The following is a 26,891-nucleotide window of genomic DNA, read 5'->3' as shown; positions in this document are numbered from 1 at the left end:
TCTGTATACCACCGCATGATAACAGTGAAAACAAACCTAAAATCCAGTGTCTTTTGTGGGAGGTATATTCCCATGCACCTCTTCACACCCACACTTTGGTATACGCGTCCTGATTTTGGTTATTTCCTGTTATCCTCCTCTTTATCCTCATCTCATCCCACCACCACTAGGTCACCATGGTGACCATGGTCCGTGATGCAACAGCCACTAGAAATTTTTGCAAGGGTGTTTATGAATCACGTTCCAAAAATGTTTGCACTCTATGTTGAGGTGTCCCCTCACCAGGGGCAAATGTTTTTCAGCCTATACATTTAGTGTATGGGCATTACAAGTACAGGAGACCCACTCGTTTAAACTGGGAAAACATTTTTCGGAGGCCATCCTCCATGTCTCTTCCGACACGACTACTAGATCACCAGCATGAACGTGTTCTGTGACGCAACAGCTAAGTAATTTTTTTCAAGGGTGTTTATGATGCCCGTTCCAAAAATGTTTAACTCTATGTTGAGGTGTCCCTCCCCAGAGGAAAATGTTTTCCAGCATATACACTTAGTGTATGGGCATTTAAAGTATAGGAGACCAGCTCCTTTCAACTGGGAAAACATTTATCGGAGGCCATACTCCACGTCTCTTCAGACACCACCACTAGAACACTGGGGAAATGTTTCTCAGCCCATACACTTAGTGTATGGGCATTAGAAGTACAGGAGATCTGCTCCTGTTAACTGGGAAAACATTTTTTGGAGACCATCCTCCACATTTCTTCCTTGGAGGATTGGAGTGTGTACAAATTTTGGGCAGACATTGTATTTTATTCATGGGCAAACTTTAGGTAACTTAAAAAAATCAGAATAATGGGAACTTTGGCTTCATGTGGCCATCCAGTACGTGTGTTCAAAGACTTATTGGGGTGCGTGTAACTTTGGCACAGGGCAGGCCTTGCATTCAATACATAAACAAACAGTGTGGAAGTACCAAATGAATAATGTGAAGTGGGTTTTCCTGTGGCCATCCAATACGTGGCTTCAGAGGCTTATTGGAGTGCATGTAACTTTGGTGCAGGGCAGGCCTTGCATTCAATGCATAAGCAAACAGTATGGGAGTACCAAATGAATACTGGGAACTATGTTTGCATGTGGTTATCAAAGAAGTCTTTTCAATGAGTTGTTGGGGTGCATCCAAATTTTGGGCAGCCCTGCAACTCACTGCATACGCAATAGCAGTATAAGAGACCCAATGTTTAATAATTGGAACAACAAAGCATAGCCAGCTGATGGATCTCTAAGATTAATGAGCGCCGACTGCTGGCCCTCTAAAAATAGACTTTGTGAGTTTCAGAGTTCCTCCTTCATAAATGAAACAGGATGTGTCTGATGATGTGTCACACACCACATGGCCAAAAAAGGTTGTAAACTGTTAAAATGACATTTCCCAGTGAATGCATTTGTCTTGGTTGAAAGCAATGGTAAAGCTGAAAAACGCATCAAAAACACTACGTGTGAACATAGCCAAAGTGGTGAAGAAACATTTTTGTTTTGAGTTAATTATTTTGCCTTATAAAAAAGTAATTACCCAGGAAAGGATGTTCCTTAACATATATCCTAGGAAAATACATTTTGATTTAGTTTTTTGTATGTTTTTTGGTGCGCTTGTAAAAATTGTGAGACTCTTACAACATTGTTCACAGCTGTGACCTGGGAGTCAGAAATGCTTCCAGGGGCATTCCCCATGATGTTCTCATGGCATTTGAGCACTGTTTCCATCATTTTCAGAAGTTTTTAGACTTTAAAATGACCCCGGTGGGGTCACGTAAAAAAAATTACTCGATTTTCCCATAGATTTACATTGGGCCTGTTGCTTGGATTGAGTACCCGAGTATTCCAACTTGCTCGACCCGAGCAACAAGCTCCCGAGCATTTTAGGGCTCACTCATTAATACTGTCCCATAATTGACTCATCCTGTCACTGTTATATGTTACAGCAGACATAGCTGCATGGGAGTAGTAGACCCATCAGATGATGCCTGAAATCTACAGTACACAGTGATCTCTTGTAGTAATCTCATCATCACCACTGTGTGAGATTGTGAGTTAGTATATTTGTGACAGAGAGGCCGAACAGCACCTTAAGGCTATTTGCACACATTGCGGATTTGCGTTTGTAAAATTCTGCACAAATTCTTCCTCTCTCGGCAGAAAACACAGTTGAAAATCCATGCGGTTTTTATGTGGATTTGCAAGCTAAATAAAAGTATAATACTTGACAATATTTGAAAATTGATTGTGATGTCATTTCCTTGCCCAACCTCTTCTTTTTTATTCTCCATTGAAGACCATAATATCAATAAATACCATGTTCAAATATCATGTTTACGCACATAAATATAATGTTCATACACACAAAACAAGTATAAGTGATTATAATATATATATGTGCAATTCTAAGCCTGAGGTTTAGTAATGAACAGGTGTCAGCCAGATACCCTTTTAGTAAAATGGTACATAAGAAGTTAAATAAAAGTCACACACAAAATCTGCATGAAACGCAATATCTGTTTATTTTTCAAAACATTAAAAGAAAAAATTGTGAGGTTCCCACATAATTTTCTTAACCAGCAGAGAGAGAAAGTCGTTGGCTGAGGGCTGATGTTAATATTCTGGGAAGGAGCCAATAGCCATAAAGTTTCCCAGGCTATTAAAATCAGCTCACAGATGTTTGCTTAGCCTTTACTGGCTAGTTTACAGGGGAACCCCAGAAAAAAATTGACATAGGGTGTCCTATAAAATCAAACCAGCAAAGGCTAGGCAGACAGCCGGGGGCTGATATTAATAGCCTGGGAAGGTGCCATGTATACTGGCATCCCCCAGGGTAAAAACATCAGCTCTCAGTTGCCCCAGAAATGGCGCATCTTATAGATGTGCCAATTCTGGCACTTGCCACTTGCTCTGTAGCAGTGGCAAGTGAGGTAATATTTGTGGGGTTGATGTCACCTTTGTATTGTCCAGTGACATCGAGCCTACAGATTAACACCTATCCACTACCAATCCTATAGTTATATGGTAAACAAAGACACAGCCAGAATAAAGTCCTATAATTTAAATTATCACACAGACTCCTTTATTGAATCTTAATTAACCATACTTACTGAATGTCTAATCCCCGACACCCTTGTCTCCTGCAACAAAAATAAAATAATAAACCAACATAAATACTCCCTGTTGGATGTAGTCCATTTACAGAGTATCTCATGATGGTCTCACGTGTATAACAGTCACATTGGGAGATGTGACTGCTCTACCCAGCCTCTGGTGATACACTGACAGGAGATAATCGCTCCTGCACTGTTTAAAATATTTTTGTCATGACTCCAATAGTCTAACAATAGATACATACATATGCCATTTAAATACAGCAGTAAGTTGCAGATGCTTGCAATTGGAATTTAATTCTAGATAGATTTTCTGGTCCCATTCTATTTTATAAAGTCATATAGGTTTTTCTGTTTACCTTCTTTTTGGGATACCTGTTTTTCTTGTCTACTGTACACTCCACAGCAATTCTCCTGTTGTCTCATGTTTGTCACTGGTTGTAAACCTACATGTGTAACGTCGCAACCTATAATTTTAGGTTTCATTAAATTACATTTTCGTTGAACTTCATTATTTAAAAAAATAAATAAAAAAAAACAATGATAGGATGTTAAGGTTTATATTATCTCTTTTAATAGTCATCGGGTGCCGATGGGTTGTCATGACAGCTGGAGGTCTACAGATGACCGCCGAGCCTATAGTTCTGTAAACACTGGCTCGTTGTTGTCATTCATAGGAGATTGTGATTTTTGCTATACATAACAGTGCTAGAGCAATAATATGTACAGAACAGACGATCAGGAGATCATAGCTTCAAGTCTCCTAAGGGGACTATTCAATACAGTAAAAAGTGAAAAAAATGGCTTTTAAAAATAAGAAAAATTTAAAATACAAAGGTTCTAATCACCCCCCTTTTGCTCCATTGAAAATAAAAAAATAAAAAATAACATATTTGCTATCTCTGTGTTCATAAATATCCAATCTATCAAAATATAAAGTAGATTAATCAGAGTACATTTATATTACTCCAACAGCTGAAGTGAACTGAGGGGATAAATTTCCCTGATATTAGACACTATAACTCAGCATCCCTATTCCGGGTGGTGGACTGGCTGAGAAGGACATCCTGCTACTCCCAATTCTTTCTGGAGTGATGTCTCAAGCCGGGACTGGCTATTCCTGCCCTCTTACACCTTCCTTATATTGAATTGCCAGCTAAGGTAAGAGCAAACCCATTCCTTGAGTCTACATGGATGGCAGAAAATATGCCAACAGTTTCGGCTCCTACCCCTGGAGAATCTACTCCTGCAAATCATTATTAACTCCTGTTTTCAACATGGACATTCTCACCCTGTATTTTATCAGTGGCACTCTCAAGGTATTAGGACCTGTTGGAGCGCAGGAGAGTGAAATGGCCGTCGTCCGCACTCTTTGCATTGCTCCAGAGCCCATGCATTTTTATCTATGAAATAAAGACTTCTACTTTTGGTAACAGTGAGTGCAATCCTTTTTCTTTCATTGTGCTATTGGATTTTGTTATATTTCTTCAGGATTGAGCACCCATTCCTTGGGGTATGTGACGTTCGTATAGTGTGTGAAGGGTCTCTTTAGATTTGTTTAAGAGACCACGGTGGTGCAGCAGTGCCAAATTTGTTTCTCTTTTTTGGACTGCACTCTCAAGGTAAAATGTCTATTAAACAACTAGTCAACTTAGAGGATCAGCGTATGTACTCAATAAAGGAGATGCAGTCTAAATACCCTATCACCATATTCTCTTTTTTCCATTACCTACAAGCTAATAGTTACATAACAAAATACTGGCACATCTTCCTGAGCAGGAGTGAAGCTCATGCCTGCTTAAATGGTTCACTAAATCTAATTCCTCATCTGGCTAATAGCGACCAAATACAAATACATCCATGTCACCCTAGGTTATGGGCAATCTCAATTTCATCTAACAAAATGGCAGATCTAGGGCCCCACCTTGTCTTGCAGCACTACTCTGAAAGCTATAGATCAAGCCCACAAGTTTCTCCCTTCAGCTCATTTTCTATAAATGAGACTGAAAATCTGTCATAGATCTTATTTAACTCTGCAAAAAAGTCTTAGAATTGGAATGTACACATCGTCCATGTGTTTTAAGTGCCACTTCCCAAAGTCAATTTTTTCCAATGCCTGTGGACATGCCCGGCCATTCGACCCTTCTGGGTCAGAGTGTGACAGTTCACTATCATGCATCTGACAAACTTTGCACCTGACGAGCATCTATGAACCATCTTTGGATATTTAAAGCCAGATAAATATACATGCTCACCAGGTGCCTATGAACTACTATATGCAATGGCAGTAGCCAGTATTGTCCACGACCAAGCTCCTCCTTTCAAAATCTTTCTACACAAACTCTCTTCAGTCAGATTGGGCTGAGGACTCCTTGCATAGAAAGAGGGAAGGGTGCAGTCCTTTTTTGAAACTTGGGAAAGTTTCAGCACCCTGTTTCCACAATCCATTCAGGATGTCATTAGAACTTGTTTTCAACCAACAGTGCAGTGTGGCATTAAGAGCAACTACTACTAGTAGAAGTGCCTATATAGGAATATTTTTAGGAGAACCACTGTATAGAGATGCTTCTGGGTGTTAGGGGTCTACTCTGGTGTCAGTGGGTCCTGCACAACTCTCAAAGAGAGTTTAAGGTTACATACCCATGTTTTGCAATTAATATGTACCTGTTACAGACACATTCTTTTCTCCCTACTTCCCTCTCGCTTCCTAGTTTTTTATTTATTTTCTTTTTTGAATCAATGCAATTATGCCTGGAATAGGTATTTTGCTATCCACCATTTCATAATAGCATAGCACGCATATAATAGTAGGCATTGGTTAATTCTTGTCATTAGTATGTTTGCTTCAGGTAATATTTGCATTAGTGTATTTTGATAATTTTTCTATTCAATAAAAGCAAGGTTTAAAAACATAGAAAAAGTGGAAAATGGCCATGGCATGAAGGGGTTAAAAAAACTTGGTGACAACAAGCTAGAACGTGTTCACCTTGTTTCCAAAAAAGAAGTTGATTTTTGGAAGGCTTGATAACGTTTCTTTGTAATTGCATAATCATTTGGTATTTACCAAAAAAATGGAGACCTCAAAAAATAATAAAAAAATCACTCCTGTTTGGTAAACAACAGTATCTCCATGTTCAAAACAGATCAACTGTTTTGTCTCCAGAAATAATTATATACATCTAGTTTCTTTCTTTGCAAGAAAATAGAAAAAAAATATATGAGCTTGCATATTTTTTAGAGTTCAAAATTGGCCAATAAAATTTTGATCAACCTGCAGTAACTGAAGATGAGCAAATTGATTCGATATGAATCAAATTTGTGTTGATTTTCTTGGAATTTCAGGAATCGGTCTAGATCAAAAAATTTGTGTACTGCTTTGGGTGAATCGCCTAAAATAACGTCTGCTATTTTACACATTACAAACGGATTCAGCCAGAGAAGGATCATATGACCTCTGAGCATTCACATAATGCTTTGCAGCTATCTTATCACATTGTATAGAACAGCCAATCAAGAAGGACTCCCATACCCTAGTTAAAAGCACATGATCATCACAGAAAAAGGAAATTTTTCCATTGGGTTTATTTTTCCATTTCACCTGGGACATGTATAAGAGCTCCAGCTACAGGAAAAAAGAGCAACGGACTGTATCATACATTAGCAGCAGAGCTGTTCTTAGTCTTCTAGGAACCAGAAGCTGGGCAGGCACATTTGATCGCCAAATTCTATAAAACTATTGGCACTGTTGCTGCTTCTATTCACTGCATAGCACGAGCACTAGGTAACTGTCAAAAGAGTAGATAGAAGGAGTCAGTAAACTTTCCTTTCTACAGGGTCCCTATGTCTGGCATCCTTGAGTCAGACTAAATCATACTAAACTGCAGAAGCATGAGCTTTCATCTATCGCTGTAATCAAAAGCACCATAAATGTATGGTGCTTGGGCACTATCAGGTTAAATAATAATCATAATGGAGGCGAATTAGAGACATTATCCATTGGGTTTATTTTTCCACTTCACCTGGGACATGTATTAGAGCTCCAGCTACTGGGAAAAAGAGCAACGGACTGTATCATACATTAGCAGCAGAGCTGTTCTTGGTCTTCTAGGAACCAGAAGCTGGGCAGGGACTTTTGATCGCCAAATCCTATAAAATTATTGGCACTGTTGATGCTTCTATTCACTGCATAACACGAGCACTAGGTAACTATCAAAAGAGAAGATAGAAGGAGTCAGCAAACTTTCCTTTCTACAGGGTCCCTCTGTCTGGCATCCTTGAGTCAGACTAAATCATACTAAACTGCAGAAGCATGAGCTTTCTTCTAACGCTGTAATAAAAAGCACCATAAATGTACGGTGCTTCGTCACTATCAGGTTAAATAATAATCAAAATGGAGGTGGATTAGAGTTGCTTAGATGCTTTTTATACTTGATACTTATTCATCTATGTATACTTCTGAAATCACTGATAATATGCCGTATGCATAATTTATTTCACACAGCTAGAAATATTTGGTCTACTCGGCACCTGCAGTGACACTGTTTGAACCTTTTTAAGAAACAGAGGGTACAAAATAAGGGCAAGAAAAGCTTTGAAAGATTTTTTTATATACTTATTATTAAGGTCTGCCAGTGTCAGGACATTCTGGTGACAAGGAACATGTTAAACTTTGTGATAGGGAATATGTGGATGATCATATTTGATGAACAGCTGTGAAGCAAATAAGCTTTTCTTAATTTTTAATGATGATTACATACTTCCAATGTCTCTCCCCTTAGTCGCTGCATATTTATAGAACTCAAGTGATGTTTTGAAGTTCTTTTTAAAAGCTGCTGTATATTAGGTATGCAATAATGTACTCCACAGTGACTTGAGAGATACTTATTATATACAGTGGGGAATATATTAGTAATGATACACAAGAGTTGGATTTGAATAAATTAAGCTAACGCTTTACTTTATTTTTTGTGAAAACTATATTTGGAAGCTATATTTGCGAAGTCTATCTAAGGTGGAATGTTAAAAAATTATATGTTCTTTGCCTATCCTAAAAATAACATGTGCTGATGCCTAAATGGACATCATGTTTTATAGATAGAAATGAAAAATTGTCGTTTTCTAAAGAACACATTAAAATACTTTGAAAACAAAAGTTATAAAAATATTAGGTTTTAGGTTTTTTCTACATTATTTACTGATTAGAGCAAAAAAGAAACAATTCTCAACATCTTTCTATAAATATGGGTTGCTTCTAAAAATTACCGCAAAGATATAACAAAGTAATTATTAAGGAGAGGGAAGGGAACAAGAAAAAGAAAAGGGGGAGGGGGGACAAAAGCATGCTCACATCCTGACATGCTAATACAGGGTGTGTTGTAATTGAGGTTGATGCACCTTATGTTGCACTACTTGAAGTTGCTCCAAATAAAAATATTGAGTTTTAAATTGTATACAAATTTAACCCCTTACCAACATGCACCATATATGTATATGTTACTGAGGGAGCTGCATTCACTCAAACTGCCATATATATACAGCACCACGATCTCGCCGACTCATGCTGAGCACTACCACCACGATCTGGTGCAGGTGTAAGCTCTATATAACGCTCATGCCCTGACTGGTTGGCATGAGCGTGGGGTGTGTGGCCCCACTGGACCACAAACCAGACTACCCTGGAAGGGGCATAACTAAGCAGCTACCTTGGTGTTCACTAGTGTTGAGCGATACCTTCCGATATCGGGAAATATTGGATCGGATTGGATCGGACCGATACCCCAAAAATATCGGATATCGCCGATTCCGTTACCGGAAACCAATGCAAGTCAATGGGACACAAATATCGCAATGAAAATAAACCCGTACTTTCCTTGAAGGTTAATTCTACATGAAGGAAAACAACTAAGAATAATGTAGAATGTATTGGGGGAGGTGGAGGAGACATTAAAGGCATAGAGGTTTAGCCCAATCAAATGGAATAGCGGGAATGAATTTTTTTTAAGACGTTCGGAGTTACAAAAATATTGACTATGTTAAAGGGGTTCTGTAGCAATAGAGGGAGATGTTCAGACAAGGCACATGTTGGCGGAGTGTTGGAATGGAGTGCTTCATCTAGCTTGGAGGTTGACTGAGCCCCGGACCCGGAGGACACGGCACGGATGTGGGCACCTGTATGCACAACAGACTGTGAGTAGAGCTTTGGAACTACATGCCCTGGTGTCCTCCAGTTATTCCTGCGCCTACACACTCAGCACTGCTACATCTCTGTGCCTGGCACTGCACCATCTACGTCTCTTCACTACCTCTCCATCTACACTGCCCTGGGACTACAGCCCTACCTGTGGAGGGCCACTGTAACAATCCTGCTGGCATCACTGCATGGCCTCCCATCCCCCGCGCACCAACTTACTTTCTCCTTCAAACCATGCTGTGAAATCTGTCTGTTGCCAGCCCTGAGCTCCATGTGCTATGCCTCTTGTTTTCCTGCTTGCTCTCCATGTTTCCTGACTGTGTGTATAGGGGGGCGGCGCCTGAACTCTCTGGTTCTTATGCAGTCTGGGTGCACTTGGGTAATCTGTCCCTGACCAACCACCTGGAACCCTTGAATATTTAGTTTCGCCACTCCCATTGAAACATTGCCTGAGCAATGTCTATACTCAGTTAGTATCTCGCTGCTGAGGAAGCCAGGCCCTGTTCTGTGTGTCTCCTTCTCTGGAAGATTCTCTAGTCTTGCTTTTTACCCTGTCTGCCTGCCAGGAGGCTGAATATCCTGGCCCTTGAGTCTTGTTTCCTGTGCCTCTGTGTGAACTCAGTCTTACCTCTGTCTGTCAGTCTCCTTGTTTGTGGTTCCTTCCCTGCCGTGTCTTTCCTTGTGTCCTCTTTATCTGTGCATCTGCACGCTCGCAGCTCTGTCTGCACAGCTCCCTAGCTGCTCTGCCTGCTCCGCACTCCTGCGGCTCTGCCTGCTCCGCACTTCTGCGGCTCTGCCTGCTACGCACTTCTGCGGCTCTGCCTGCTCCGCACTCCCGCGGCTCTGCCTGCTCCGCACTCCCGCGGCTCTGCCTGCTCCGCACTCCCGCGGCTCTGCCTGCTCCGCACTCCCACAGCTCTGCCTGCTCCGCACTCCTGCAGCTCTGCCTGCTCCGCACTCCTGCAGATCTGACTACCTGCACCTCCTGTGTGAACAGGCCCAAACCTGTTCCTTCATACTCCATTCCTTCCTGCCTATATCCATACCTGTACCAACTGTGTGAACAGGTCCAGATCCTGTTCCTGCATACACCACTCCCTCCTGCCTACACCTCCTGTGTGAACAGGCCCAAACCTGTTCCTTCATATTCCACTCTTGCCTGCTTGCATCCATACCTGCACCTCCTGCGTGAACAGGTCCAGATCCTGTTCCTGCATACACCACTCCCTCCTGCCTACACCTCCTGTGTGAACAGGCCCAAACCTGTTCCTTAATATTCCATTCCTTCCTGCCTAGATCCATACCTGTACCTTCTGTGTGAACAGGTCCAGATCCTGTTCCAGCATACACCACTCCCTCCTGCCTACACCTCCTGTGTGAACAGGTCCAGGTCTTGTTCCAGAATACACCACTCCCTCCTGCCTACACCTGCTGTGTGAACAGGTCCCTACCTGCTCCTTTTCATACCACGCCAATCTGTCCTGTGTCTCCAAGCCATGCCCGCCTGTCCTGTGTCTCCAAGCCGTGCCCGCCTGTCCTATGTCTCCAAGCCGTGCCCGCCTGCCCTGTGTCTCAGCCATGCATGTCGTGCCCACCTGCCTGCCTGTCTATAGCCTCTGTCAAGGTGTCCTGTTCCCGAGTGGGATCAGCAGCCATAGCCAGACACCACCCTGGAGTGGCACCCGGCAGCTACCTGCCGCACAAGCCTGACCTCACCATCAGAGGCTCCAGTGAAGACCAAGGAAGCTGCCGTAGTTACGCCCCTTCCAGGGTAGTCTGGTTTGTGGCACAGTGGGGCCACAACCCCCTGGCTCGCGCCATTCAGCCAAGGCACGAGCGTGACAGCCACAACATCAAAGCTGCACCACACCATCTGTCCCAGAGGATCTGTCTGCAGCGTCGGCTTAACATCTTCATTGCTGAACACCACAGGTGGCATCACAAATCATTCACTCATAAACTTTAATCATCATCCACACGTTCAACATTTCTCTTTTACAATGGACGCCCAGGGCCATGGACCGGGTCACAGCTATCGTGACATCTCCCATTGAAACCAACGGGCCCGGTACCGAGTAAACCCACCAGCCCTGGCGGGCGATCCAACTTGGCGGAAATATATAACAGAACAGGTTGTCCGGGCTTTTCACATAATCTCAGTGCATATCTAGGCTGCAGAATGCTGACAATAAGTAATTTACCTTCTGTGGCTAGTCTGCACGGTTTGGAAAGATATCATCTCTTGCTTCTAAGATAAACGTCCGGGGGGGTGTTCTGGCATTGAAATGAGAACTGGTCGTTTCCTCCTCCCCCACTAGTTTCACTTTCCATAGATCACTGTTCAGCATGTGTCTGGGGGAGGAGCAGCTGGGTGGTCTGCTTGCAGCCAGTCACAGCCATGCCATTAGTTAACATGCCTAACATGCATAACAGGATGTGCCCACACTTCTTAGGATTCATTATTGGCTGAATAAAATCAAACTGGCTCATTGCATTATGGGAACTTCCGATTCCGGTATTGGATATGCAAAAAGTATCGGAACTCAGTATCGGAATTCCGATACCGTGAATATCGGCCGATACCCGATTTTTGCAGTATCAGAATGCTCAACACTAGTGTTCACTGGAGCCTCTGATGATGAGGTCAGGCTTGTGCGGCAGGTAGCTGCCAGGTGCCACTCCAGGGTGGTGTCTGGCTGTGGCTCCTGATCCCATTGAGGGATACTGCGAACAGGTGTGGGCTAGTACAAAGGGACATGACTGGTACTCTAGTGGGCACGGCTTGAGACACTGGCAGGCAGGCGGGCACAACTGAGACACTGGCAGGCAGGTGGGCATGGCTGAGGCACTGGCAGGCAGGCGGGAACAGCTGAGGCAGAAGGGACAGGAACTGACTTGGTAGAGACAGGACAGAGACAAGACTGGGATGAGTAGTATATGTGAACAGGTTGTTCACACTGACGGTGCAGGAACTGGTTTGAGAAGTACGGGAACATAGACAGGTATGAAGGGTATGAGGAAACAGGTAGAGAGCTGTTCACACAGAAGATGCAGGAACTGGTTCAGGAACCAGTCCAGATGGGTAGCACAAGGAACCACAGGTTATGGAATGAAAACAGAGCAGAACCGCAGGGTTGCAGAGCAGAGAAGAACTGCAAGGAGCGGAGCAGGGTAGAACCACAAGGAGCGGAGCAGGGTAGAATCGCAAGGCTGCGGAGAGGAGCTGCAGTTTGCAGCAGGAGGTTCTGCAGCAGCGGGTGCCACAGAGAAGGAGAGCAAAGTGGAACCACAGTTATGCAGAGAGAAACTGCAGTTTACAGCAAGAGGTCCTGCAGCAGCAGGTGCCACAGAGAAGTAGAGCAGAGTGGAACCGCAGGTAAGCGGAGAGGAGCTGCAGCAAGAGGTTCTGCAGTAGCAAGAACGAAGCAAGACAGAACCACAGGTATGCAGAGAGGAGCTGCAGCAAGAGGTTCTGCAGCAGCAAGAACGAAGTAACACTGAGCCGCAAGGTATGCAGAGAGAAGCTGCAGCAAGAGGTTCTGCAGCAGCAAGAACGAAGCAAGACGGAACCGCAGGCATGTGGAAAGGAGCTGCAGCAAGAGGTTCTGCAGCAGCAAAAGCTGAGCAGAGCGTAGTGGAGCTGCAGTAGCAGCAAGACAGAGGGAGTAAAGACAAGGGTACACCAGGCAGGGAAGGAAAGGTCACAGACTGGGATAAAACAGACACATGTATAGGACAGAGTTCAGACTAGGCAATGTACAGGGCAAGGAATAGAGACAGGGATAAGATGAACACAGGTATAGGACGGAGTTCAGACAAGGCAAGGTACAAGTCAATGCACAGGAACAAGGACACAGACGAGGATATTCTGCCTCCTGGTGGGCAGAACAAGAAATGCACAAGGCACAGAGACAGGGATACAGAGACCAGAAAATTTTGCCTCCTGGTGGGTGGAAAACATGACACAAAGCACACGAAAACAGAACTGAGTATGATGCCCCCAGAGCAGGCAGAGACAGGACAGGACCTGGCAACTCAGCAGCAAGACACTGAGTAAATACGTTGCTCTGGCAGCTTCCACGGGGTGGAGCTGTCTTAAATATCTGAGGCCTCTTGGAAATTGGCTGGGAACACCATAGGCAAGTGCATACTGATTTTATAAGAACTAGAGAGTGCCGGCGCCGCCCCCTATACACACAGACAGGAAGTATGCAGAGAGCAGGCAGGAGGCAATAGGCATACATCGAGGAGCTGGAAGCAGACAGAACTCACAGCATGACCTGGAATTGTGCGTAAGGCTGGTGGGGGATGGGAGGCCATGCAGTGATGCCAGCAGGGTTGTTACACTCTATCTGAGAGCTGACACCCTGCAGCAACACCCACGATCTGTGCTAGCAGCAATCATGAATGTTTAACTGCTCTGGTGCCACTTTCAATAGTGACAGCAGCATCGAGGAGCATCACAGAGGGAGTTAGCTCTCTTTCTGCTTCCATCGGTATAACTTGATGCGATCGAGTTGTGCCGGTTGTATCCATGGTAGCCCTGGGCTGCAAGATGGCTGTGGGGTCCTTCAAGGAAGGTGGCCTATGAGCACCTGCTAAGAGCAAGAGCTTATACGCCTCATCGTGGCCTGTCAGACACTGCTCTGATGCCCTGCAGTGCAGAAGCACTGCAGAGTATCAGATCAGCAATCTGTCAGTGTCAGGATGATGTACCATAGTGGGACAATGTTAAAAAGTTATTAAAAATTTAAAAAATATTTTTAAAAAATTCCAAAATAAAGAACAAACAATTTTTAAAAATTAATCCAATAAATACTTTGATTTATGTAAAAAAATAACCAAAAAAGTACACATATTTGGTATTGCCACATCCGAAATGACCTGACCTATACAACTGTCACTCTTGTTAACCCCTTCAGTGAACACTGTAAGAAAGAGCAAAAAACTTTGCTTTATCATCATACCGCCAAACAAAATGTGCAATAAAACGCAAGCAAAAAATGAATGTAAAAATTTACATCTGAAAACATCACCTTGTCTCACAAAAAACAAGATGCCATAAAGCTCTGTCAACAGAAAAATGAAAAGCTATAGCTCTCAGAATAAAGCAATGCAAAAATTAATATTTTTTCTATAAAATTTTTATTGTGTAAAAGCACCAAACATAAAAAATTATATAAATGTGGTATCGCTGTAATTACCCTGACCTGAAGAATAAAGCTAAGTTATTAATTTTACCACATGCCGAACGGCATAAACATCCAAAAACAAAAACCTGAATTTCTGTTTTTTGTTCATTCTACCTCTCAAAAATCGGAATAGAAAGCGGTAAATAAAGTCATGTGTCCGAAAATGACACCAATATAAGCGTCAACTCGTTCCACAAAAAAAGAAGCTTTCACATGCCTCATTAGGCTGAGATATGGAAAAATGATAGAGGTCTAAATACGGGGATGCAAAAACTAGCTTTTGCAATAAAAAATGTCTTTCAGTATGTGACCAATATAAATCTGGTATCACAATAATTGCACTGACCCAAAGAATAAAGTTGTCTAATCATTATACCGGGTGAGGAACTGCGCAAAAACTAAATAATACCAATTATTCTCCTGCTGTTGATTTGTTCATTCTGCTTCACAAAGAATGCAGTGTTGCTCACCTCACATTTATCCTGCACTCTGCGCTGAATGCTTACACAAGGTTTCCATGTATATCTTTGAAATACATGTTTCAGACAAATCCCTCAATGGAAGTTTCCCTATAATGAGACAGATAGGGACACCATGGCGCTATAGGAACTGTGATCCAGTGGTTTAAGTCTTTTTAGGCAACTATAAAAGCATGGTTGGCCAGTTTTGCGCACTTCTGAAAAGAATGACACAGCTGAACAGAGGCCAGACAGAGTTCAGAGTAATTTTACTGCCTCATTATAGTGAATGGATCCCTCAGCGGTTTCTTCTGCGATGTCAATTGGAAATTTAGATGGAAACCCCAGAGTAAATGCTCAGCGTAGTGTGAGGGATAAATGTGATGCCATTCAGGTCCATGATCTGTCAATGAAAATATAGGGTGATTCCATGTTACTTGTAGTACAAAGGCTGGAAAAGTGAAATGGCTCCTCGCCCCCCCAAAAAATTCTGCAAATCTGCGCTCATAAATCCAAATGCCCCCTCCCTTCAAACTCCAGTTTGTCTAAACCACATTTAGTGCCAACATGTTTGGCTTTTCTGTGATGATTAAAGTCCATTTAATTTATGGGTGCATGTCTCCAGAAGCATGAGCTGGTCAACACAATTTACTGGTTATTACAACGTACTGGTCACTTCAACATACTAGTCACCTCAATGGCATTTTACAATTTTCAATCAGCAACATGCACTACTGCTTGTTTTTGGAAAACACCCAAGGAGTCATAATCGTAATTACACCTGTAAATTGCCAAAGGGAAATAATTTCAAAATGGGGACATTTGAGGAGATTCTGATTTTCTAGCACTTAGGTGCTCTGTATATGGAGTCCAAATTCTAGGAATATCAGCACTTCAGGAGTCAAATAGTGCTCTGTCCCTCCCGAGTCACGTAGTTTTGCTAAGCAGGAATGTACAGCCATATATAGGGTATTTCTACATCCAACCAAAATTGTGGGACAAATTTTGATGCCATTTTTACCTATTTCCCAGTATGAAAATTTAAAATCTGGGGCTAACACACAATCTTGGTGGTAAAAATGTAATTTTTTTTTCCTCACTGACTGATGGTATAAAATTCTATGACTCACCTGTGAAATGAATATGATCAATGCACCCTTAGATGAATTCATTGAGAGGTGTAGTTATTAAAATGGGGTCACTTATGGGGGTTCTGCTGGTCTGGCACCTCAGGGGCTCTACCAATATGACTTGGCACCATCAAATAGCCCACCATAATCTGAACTCAAAAATGGCGCTTCTTTCCTTCTGAGCTTTGCACTGTGCCTCAAACGTAGTTTTTAACCACATATGGGGCATCAGTGTATTCAGAAGAAATTGCACAACAAATTTTGGGGTACATTTTCTCCTGATACTTTTGTGAAAAAGCAAAATACAGGCCTAAAAAACATTTTTGTTGGAAAAATGTGATTTGTTTTTATTTTCGCGGCTCAATGTTATAAACTTTTGTGAAGCACCTAGAGTTTCAAGGTGCTCACAACATATATAGATAAGATCCCTGAGGAGTCTAGTTTCCAAAACAGTGTTACTTGTGGAGGCTTCCACTCTTTAGGTACAGCAGGGCCTCTCCAAACCCAATATTATGTCTGCTAAGTATTCCAGCAAATTTTGCACTCAAAATGTCAAATGGCGCTACTTCCCTTCCAAGCCCTGTCATGTGCCCAAACAGCAGTTTTCCTTCACATATTGGGTTTCAGCATACTTAGGAGGATTTGACCAACAAATTGTATGTTGCAGTTTCTCCTGTTAACCTCATGAAAATTCATAATTTTAGGCTTAAAAACATTTTTGTGGGAAAAATGTGATTTTTGTTATTTTCACGACTCAACATTATAAACTTCTGTGAAGCACCTGGGGTTTCAAGGTGCTCACCACACATATAGATAAGCTCCCTGAAGGGTATTGTTTCCAATATGGTGTCACTTGTGGGGGTTTCCATTGCTTAGGCACATTGGGGGCTCTCCAAACGCGACATAGCATCTGCGAACTATTCCAGACAAATTCCTTCAAAGAGTCAAATGGCGCTACTTCTCTTTGAAGCCCTGCACCCAAACAATGGTTTTCCCCCACTTATGGGGTATTGATGTGCTCAGGAGAAATTGCACAACAAATTGTATGATCAATTTTCTCCTGTTACCCTTGTGAAAGTAAACAAAATATGGTTTATTAAAGGAAAATTTGATGTGAAAAAAATTGAAATGTTTATTTTTTCCTTCCACAATCCATTAATTCCTGTGAATTAATCATACACATTATAAATTACATTTGTCTAGAGCATAAAAATACTAGCATACATTCTCTAATCGGTTGCATACTGTACATTATAATTTTTGTATTAATGGAGAAGAGACCTGCATCCAAAATTATCTTTGTACTTCTAGTCTTTTATGTTCTTAAGCAACATCATGCTTCCTTTGTCATATACTTACAAGTACTTTCATGTGAAGTATTTGCCATAAATAAGCACTTTTGAAACATACTTTGCTTTCCCAAATCCTTCTGTAACCCGACCTTCTCTCCTGGTCACATTATCTCTGGCTGAGAATCTATTGACTTCCTGTGACATCATGTAACATTCCTCCTGAGTTCTAGCTCTGGAAACTGATGGGTGGGTGTGTTTTGCTGTGTGGGTGGGCAAGGCTCCATTTAGTAGAGTTCACAATCCTCTTCTAGATGCTGCTGCAGACACAGCTCTCCCTTCTATCTGTATGTGTATATGTATAGCAGACATAATAAAGTTATGGCCACCCTTATTCGACCAAAGGGCCTTCTGGTATATTAGTGTGGCCACAACTCTATTATGGGTATCTTGTGGTCAGTATTTTTGGGCCATAAGCCTTTTTAAATGTTTTTATGTTTTTCCTTGTATGTAGTGATTGCTTGAATAAACTTATTGTTATTTTTAAAGAGATCCCTGTATTTTGCATACACCTTTTTCTTCTTTCTTTTCTCATCGCTAAATTAACTCACTCTATACTCTTAAGTATATACTCTCCAATTTTTTCCATCTACTTGTCTAAAATATCTAAAATAAAAGTGTGTTTAATTGCTTAATCTCTGCATCTTTCAGCTTTTGTCATCTTGTGAAACTCACACATATTAAATTTCACATGCATAATACAAACTAGAGCACCCACTTTGTACCTCAAATGATTGGGTGAAATATTTTAAAATTCTTAATCTGACTTGAATCTTTGAATCTTCAATGTGTATCTATGTACAGTCGAGACATTATTGACACTTCTGTCATATCAGTGTACCTACAGTATTATCAAGGGTAAAGGAAATTCATTTCTTGTGAATAATTGACATTTCTTTGGCTCATTTATGGTTTATTCCCCTTGGTTTACATACCATCTCTAACATCAGACTATGATATGCACATTGACTAAAACATCAAATGAACATGGGCTATCTGTATAGCTGGTATAATCATATGATTGGTGCTTGTAGATACAGTATAACAATTAGGAGAAAGTATTGGGAATAGGACATAAAACATAGTCAAGCTTGCAAGAACTATTTAGGGCCATTTCTTTAACTCATCCGTGCAGCAATCAATTATCTTTTTTCATGTTTGTTTATTTTTGTTCCATTTTTCACAAAGTTATAACTTTTTAATTTTTCTATTGACTAAGCTATTTGAAATCCAGTTTTTAGCAGAATAAACTAGTTTTTAATTAAACCATTTATTTTACCATACAAAAATTGGGAAAAATGTTAATGTTAGGAATTTGTAAAGAAATGCAATTCTGCCATTATTTTTCGGTTAAATAAATTAATGTTTTTATAGATCACCCTATTACAATTGTGACAGTACTTTAATAAAATCTGTATTTTGAAAGGGGGAAAAGTAATGATTTGAAATTTTATTTTCAATTGATTTATTTTTTGTAATATTTATGCAACCCTTTCCACGTGTGCAGAACTATGGAATTAATGTTACTTAAAAAAATAAATAAATAATAATAATTACTAGTGGAATTGAAGGGTTTTTATAGCAGAGATTAGAGCTTAGCTCCCATCACTGCTGTTATGGGAAGATGTAGGTTGTTTAACACAGCTGTTAGCTGTCAAATGTCAGGTACGGTACATTCACAACATGCGCAGAATATCTATAGCGGATGTCAGAAAGGGGTTAACTGTTATTAGCAATATTTAATTATTATTTTCTTTACTGTTTGACTCTCATGATGATTTATTGCTCTGGGCTAAACAGTTACTTGTGATTTTCATACTATCAGAAGAGAAATCTTCTTGAAGGTTGAATTTGCCATTACAGACATAATAGAGTATAAAAAAGACATAAAAGTTCAGCATATCCCATTATGCCAAGCAAAGCAATGGGAAATACATTGCATTGGAATTATGATAAATAGGCCATTGTATTTATAATGATCACATATACAACAATTTCTCCAGAATGACCTTGATTTATGCATTTAATATCTCTTTTGTTGACCATTGACCATTGTCTCGCATTTTTTGTAATTACATGTTTATAAATAGATAATATTTGAAAACTGAAACACTTATATGAAACTAAGTGGCATAAAGCACATTGAATCTGATGAAAATTGATGAATTATCTGCAAAAAAATAAAATGGAAGTTTAAAATCTGTATATTATTTGAAACACTGACCCAAAGATAAATATTCCCCATCAATGTACAGTGCTGCGAAATGACAATATCATATAGCTGTGAGCTTGTTCATCTAGACTTAGCTGTCAAACTAAATGACAATGTCAACGCTTTATCTTGCCATGTGGCATATGCATTTACATCTTATATTTCAAAGACTCTAAAAAAACACTGGAAATAAATTCATTAATTCTATTTCAATTCATCTAAGAAATATTTAACCCCTTAAAAACTGCGGATACGCCTTTTAGCGGTGACAGTTAAGGGTGCTTATGCTTCAGCGCTGCTTTTAACTGTGACGGCGCTGAGAAATAAGTGTATAGTGCTCCCCAGAGTCAGAATTTCTCCATGTTCTCAGCTACTGGGGGGTAGCTGAGACCCCAGAGAACATGATTCAGGTCTGTTTTTACCGACTCTAGTGTTGCGATTGCCATTATTAATGGTATAATGGCGCCAGAAAAAAAATTCCAATTTTCCATTTAATTTTTCTCTCCTCTGAGGTTATCGCTCATCACAGGACAGAAAAATAGGGACCCCAATCTCCTCCTGATACCTCTGATGTCCCTGCACCTCCTGTGAAGTCTCCCGGGCTGCCAGCATCTTCTTCCTGGAGAAAATGGCGGGTGCATGCCCAGCACACCCACCGAGATCTGCCTGCCGGCACCCGGTAACAATGGGAAATTTTTCCTATTGTTCATTTTGATCACTGTGATAGACCCTATCACAGTGATCAAAATAAGAAAATAGTAAATCAAACCCCCCTTTTCACCCCCTTAGTTAGGTAAAAATAATAAAATTAAAAAGTATTTATTTCCGTTTTTCCATTAGGGTTAGAGTTAGATTAAAATGAATTGGGCTAAAGTGAATTTGGCTAAAGTTAAGGTTAGGGTTGGGCTAAAGTTAGGGTTAGCATGTGCTAGGGTTAGGGTTGGGGCTAGGGTTAGGGTTGGGCTAAAGTTAAGAGGCCCCTTTCTGATCCCAGCACGGTTCCATACCTAGTGACGTCACACATAGGTGGAGCTTATCGGCCATCATTTATACTCCTGCTTGGTATGCAGAGATGCCACCGGCCAGCAAAGCAAAATATTAAGACAAATAGTGACAACTTGTGCTGAATCACTATGATAATAAGCACTGAGAATATGTTATAAAGTCTACTTTTGGTCGATCATTTGTTCTATTATAATTGTTAGAAGAACTTTTGAAAAAATATGGACAGATCATTTGAACTGACATTGAAAGAATTTTTTTACATTTTAATCCAAATCTGTTAAATTATATCTGAGTCACATATTAAAAAAATAAGAAACATTATATGTATGTAAACTGAGTATTTATGTTACTTCTGTACCTTTTGCTTTTGTGCACACATGATGAGTTCTGTACCTCTATTGATGTTTGCAGACAGTGGTGAAGTTAATCCAGCGACTGCGGGCAGTGGATTTTTTTTAAAAAAAAATCAGCTTATTTTGTACACATTAAATACAATGCAGCATGTTGTAGCCACAGGGCCAAACTTTAGGATCAACAATCCTACGCGTTTCAGCTATAGGAAGCCATAGTCATGGATGCTATATTGATCTTTGGTACGCTATAAAAAAGTAAGAAGGATTTACACAAAGATTTATCATATTTACAATTTTTAAACTAAAATGTTAGTTGCATGAATACATTTTCTTCAAAGGTGTCAAAACTTCCTAAATTTTATTAACATTTACAAAAATCCAAATGGACCAATGGTAACTACCAAATAGAGATGAACAGATCAGGCCAAACTCACTTAATTGTGCCCATTTTCTTGGAAAATTAGATTGGCAGAGAAGTTATTCCTTACAAATTAAATTTGCCTTATTGTTCTCTTGGATCAAGGCACAATAAACTTAAGATGTAGAAAAAAATATTAACAGTAAATTCACCACTCAAGTCCATTTTCCAAAGAATATAGAAAATAATAAGTAAAAAGAAATAACAAATTTAGACCCATCTTTGAGATAACCTCTTTGGTCTCTCCACTCCTCATCATCACCACGAGCACTAAATCCCTGGACAGTTTTCAATAGGCCTGTGCTACCAGCTCTAATAAGGCTGGAATGGTCCTAAGTATGTGTGTGTAAGGTCAAGACTTCATCACATTCATTGTGACCTTGTGCATGCATGCGCGAATATGTCCTTGGCCTCTCAAGCTAATCTGAGATTTCAGCTCTTGTGTTGATGAAAAGAAGATGCAATGAGGACTACAGGAGTGACAGTGAGGAGCATAAGGGCTGGAGATGTAAGTGTTAATGTGAAAAGCATTTTTTATAAAGTTTTCATGATCATTTTTGGTTTAGCAAAAACTAGTGATTGCCATTTTGTTGAATCTACATGGAAGCGAATAACAAAAAAATTAGCATTTTGGTGAATTAACTGAATCCCACTCAATTATATTCACTTATCTCTACTACCAATAGCTGTGTATGATCGGGGTGGAGGAGGGAGACGGTAGAGTTGGACACAGATATTCTACTGCATAGTTCAACTAAAACCAAATGCCATCTCCTATCTCAGTAATAGCATAAATTATTAATGAAAAAAAGATTTTACACATGAATTGAAAATTTTCATAAAGAATGATCAGTCCTAGAAGAGAAAGAATCAGATTTCTACAATAAGATATATTACAAAGTTAGTAACTTGCATGTGTACTATTTATTTATGAAAAGATAAAATAAAACAATGGTTACTCTTTAATTTTATGTTTTTGTTTCAAAAGAAGCAAATGATTTGGAGCGCTGTATAAAAAAATAGTTTATATATAGTGTGATAATCAACTAGGCAGAATAATATTTGTGAATGATGTACATAGTTATACTGTAGATCCAATTTATGAAAACCTTGACCTCTTTTTCAATACTCATGTTAAAGGAATTGCCCATTTAGCTATTTTACAACTTAAAGAGTTTATTATTATTTAACATTCACGACCCTATTCATTTGAATAGTGAGCAGATGTGCAGTACCCGGCAGAGGCAACTTTAAATAAAAGGAGCAGCTCCTTAACGGAGCAGTTCCATCCACCGTTGGCACCAGATACAGACTGGGGCTAAAATTCAGCCCTGACATTTGAAATCTCACAGGCCCATGTTATCCCCGTCCTCAAGCACCAGATGGGATATTGTTGTGAACTCATTTTCTGGTCTGTCTCTGGTTTCTTGTGAGGGAGCTGGTTGTGCTGACAGAGGAGTTGTGAGTTCTCTTTCCGGGCTCCCTCTGGTAGAGGCAGGAGGTAATGAAGCTGATATAATTAACAGAGACCTGCCACCTGATAATGAGGAAGAGGATTGGACATCTGGAGTCTCAGACTGGATTTAAGACAGCCGACTCCCTATTCCCATGCTGGTGATTTTTTTCCTGCCTCCTGAGGTCTTAGTTTCCAGCTCAGTTCCTGCCTTCTCAAGCTAAGCTGTCTTTGCTAATGTTCACATTTGATTTGGTTTGGTCTATTCAGTTTTTTGTGTGGTCACACAGCCCTGTGCTGAATTTCCACTCTTATGTCACTGTATGTGCCAGTTTGCTTTTTGTCCCTTATTAGATTGGCCTCTTTTTGCTCTGTTCTCAGAATATGCCAGAGTGCTGATATAGTGGGTAAAGTCTAGTGGCTTCAGGGTTTTTTTTGCTATCAGAAGTGTTGGACATTTTTGCAGGGTTTTCTGGCATGATTGCAGACAGTGTATTTCCTTTCCTGTCCTTTCTAGTTAGTGTGGGCCCCATTGTTTGCTCAGCCTATTTTCCTTCTTATGTTCGTGTTTTCATCTTGTCTCACCGTCAATACATGTGTGGGGGCTATCTTTTCCATTGGGGTCTGCTCTGGGGTAGTTTTAGATTTCCCCTTTTCTTGCTTTAGGCTTATTTAGTCCTCCGGCTGTGACGAGGCGTCTAGAATCATCGTAGGTACGCTCCACGGCTGCTGTTAGTTGTGTGGCTAGGATCAAGGGTATGCAATCCGCGTAGTTACCAACCTCTCTGGTTTTCTGTGATTTAGCTTGGTTTTGTTTTCCTCCTCGGTGACCCATTCATAACAGGATATATTACTAATATTACCCTGGATGGAGGAAAGCAAGATTTACTACAAGACCAATATATCTAATGATACCTCTGTTACAACTCTTAACAGTATCAGTGTATTGAGAACACCAATTCTGTTAACAACATAGCAGATAAGGTGTCCCACCAGAATTGCCAGATTGACAGTCCGACCCTGGTCAGCACCAAGAATAACTGATCTGCGGAGTTGTTGGGTAACACACCCCCACCTATAAGACATTGATGGCCTATCCTAGGAATGATTCATCAATGCTAAAGTAGTAGATAACCACTTTAGCACAAGATGGCAAACTATACCTAGACCTGCATAGTTATTTTTGGCAGTCAAGAGAAGAAAATGTCTTAAAATGATGTTTTTACATGAAAAATACAAATATCGATATCTGAAAATAAATAAACAATATATATTCCAGAAACAAATTTACATTTTAATCTGATGCGGAACCAGTAAGAGTTTATTTTCTTAGATGGCATTGATGGATCTACAGACAATATTGCAAACGATTTTTACTAGATCACAAGTGGTCTTTATTAAAAAGAGAGGATTTAGTGGAAGAGGAATAATTGATCATATTTATCGACTTTGTGCAAAGTATAAAATGTCTTTATACTAGGTATACCTTTACGTTTGCTGTATGCTTCCTTTATGCTTGTCTCTATTTTTGTCAAAGTATACCGAATTTATATTTGGTCTTATTACCATACAGTGCATGGACTGCATTATTTGAACTGTTCTGTCAAAAGCTTTTAGATAGAAGATCAGTTAAATTCAAGTTTCTCTGAAGTAACAGAGGTCCTTAGGTTCAGAACATGAAATTTCTTGCTGAATAGCATTGAAAATAATTTCAGAAGATTGAAGAGTTCATAGGACAAACAGACACTGGGCTCACATTTTGGATGATGGTTTGTAGAGTTTGACAGATGATTTATCTAGGTGAGTAAATTATAGATTACTAGTTGACATGCTGGATTGCAATGAATATATGAGTTGATAGGTTATTTGTTTTTATTTTTCAATTTACACATTATAAATTGAGATATATTCATTTGTTAAACTAAAACATTTCTAAAACCTGAAAAAATAAACAGAATCCAGATGAATACAGTGACTAAATGGAATCCTTTTAGTATCATCCTTTCTAAAAAGTAATATCATATTACAAAAAGTAAAGGCTTTCCCACATTAGGATCATTTAGTGTCCTTAAAAAATCATATTGTGAAAACAAGTGGCGATGCAGATTCCCAGGACACATACTTTCAATAAATAGTGTTCCACTTGCAGAGAGAATCTACAATATACTGTTGAAATTAAAGGGAACCTGTCAGCAGGTTTTGCTATGTAATCAAAGGGCAACATGAGGTAGGTGGCAGCTTTCTGAGCTCTGCTACCTACTACATCTTAAAACTCTGATTATATGACAACAGCTACACCAAATAAACTAAGTGATACATTGTTGGAACCAGGTACTCTTTTCCTACTTTATGCTGCTCTGAGATGAAGGAGCAAAAACCAGGATATAGATTCCCTTTAACCCCTTTCTGACATCAGATGTACTATCCCGTCCACGGTACCCGGGCCCATATGACCGGGGACGGGATAGTACGCCTAAGCAATCAGCGGCACTCCCGGGGGAGATTGTCACGGACCGCCCCCGACACATTAACTCCTGGCACACTGTGATCAAACATGATCGAAGTGTACTGGGGATTAGGGAAACATCGGCAGGGAGGGGGCTCCCTCCGTGCTTCCCTGAGACCCCCACAGCAGCACGATGTGCTGCGCTGCTCTGGGGGCCTCCTTCCCTGCAGGCCCTCGGATGCAATATGGCCACGGGGGCCTTCGGGGGCCTGCAGGGAGGCGGCTTCCTCAGTGCCTGCAGAGAGCATGCAGTGAGGAAGCCCCTGCAGAGCCTGTCAGATAGCTGATCTGACAGAGTGCTGTCCAAACTGTTAAATCAGCAATCTGACACATTACAGTGATGTCCCCACCTGGGACAAAGTAATAAATGTGAAAAAAAAGTGTAAAAATAATTTATAAAAAATCGCTAAATAAATTAAAAATATATATATTCCCTAATAAACTCATTTTTTGGAAATAAAAAAAAAATAAAAGTACACATATTTAGTATCTCTGCATCCGTAATGATGCGCCCTATAAAACTGTCCCACTAGTGAACCCCTTTAGAGAACCCCTTAAAAAATAAAAATCAAAAACGAAGCAAAAAACAATGATTTATCATCATACCGCCGTACAAAAAGTGCAATAACGCGCGATCAAAAAGACAGATATAAATAAACATGGTACCGCTGAAAATGTCATCTCGTCCCGCAAAAAATGAGCCACCATATAGCATCATCAGTGAAAAAATAAAAAAGTTATAGCTCACAAAATAAAGAGATGCAAAAATAATTATTTTTTATATAAAATTGTTTTCATTTCACAAAAGCGCCAAAACATAAAAAAAGACATAAATGAGGTATTGCTGTAATCGTACTGACCCGAAGAATAAAACTACTTTATCAATTTTACCACGCGCGGAACGGTGTAAGCACACCCCCCAAAAGAAATTCATGAAATGCTGGTTTTTGTTCATTCTGCGTCACAAAAATCGGAATATAAAGCGATAAAAAATGTCACGTGCTCGAAAATAGTACCAATAAAAATGTCAACTCGTCCTGCAAAAAATTAGACCTAACATGACTCAGTGGGTCAAAATATGGAAAAATTACAGCTCTCAAAATGTGGTGATGCAAAAACTATTTTAACAATAAAATGCATCTTAGCCTGTGACAGCTGCCAAGCATGAGAACCCGCTATAAATAGTAAATCAAATCCCTCTTTACCACCTCCTTAGTTAGGGAAAAGTAATAAAATTAATAAAATGTATTTATTACCATTTTCCCACTAGGGTTAGGGTTAGGGCTATGGCTAGGGTTAGAGTTAGGGCTAGGGTTAGAGTTAGGGCTGAGATTAGGGTTAGGGGTGTGTTGGGGTTAGGGTAGGAGTTAGAAGTGAGAGGTTTCCACTCTTTAGGCACATCAGGTGCTCTCCAAAAGCAACATGGCTTCTAATCTCAATTCCAGCCAATTCTGCATTGAAAAAGTCAAACGGTGCT

The sequence above is a fragment of the Dendrobates tinctorius genome, unplaced genomic scaffold (assembly GCF_039654945.1).
Source record: "Dendrobates tinctorius isolate UK_male_01 unplaced genomic scaffold, ASM3965494v1 ptg000133l, whole genome shotgun sequence".
Classification (NCBI taxonomy): domain Eukaryota; kingdom Metazoa; phylum Chordata; class Amphibia; order Anura; family Dendrobatidae; genus Dendrobates; species Dendrobates tinctorius.
The sequence above is the reverse complement of the archived record's forward strand: the minus strand, read 5'-3'. Positions refer to the sequence as shown.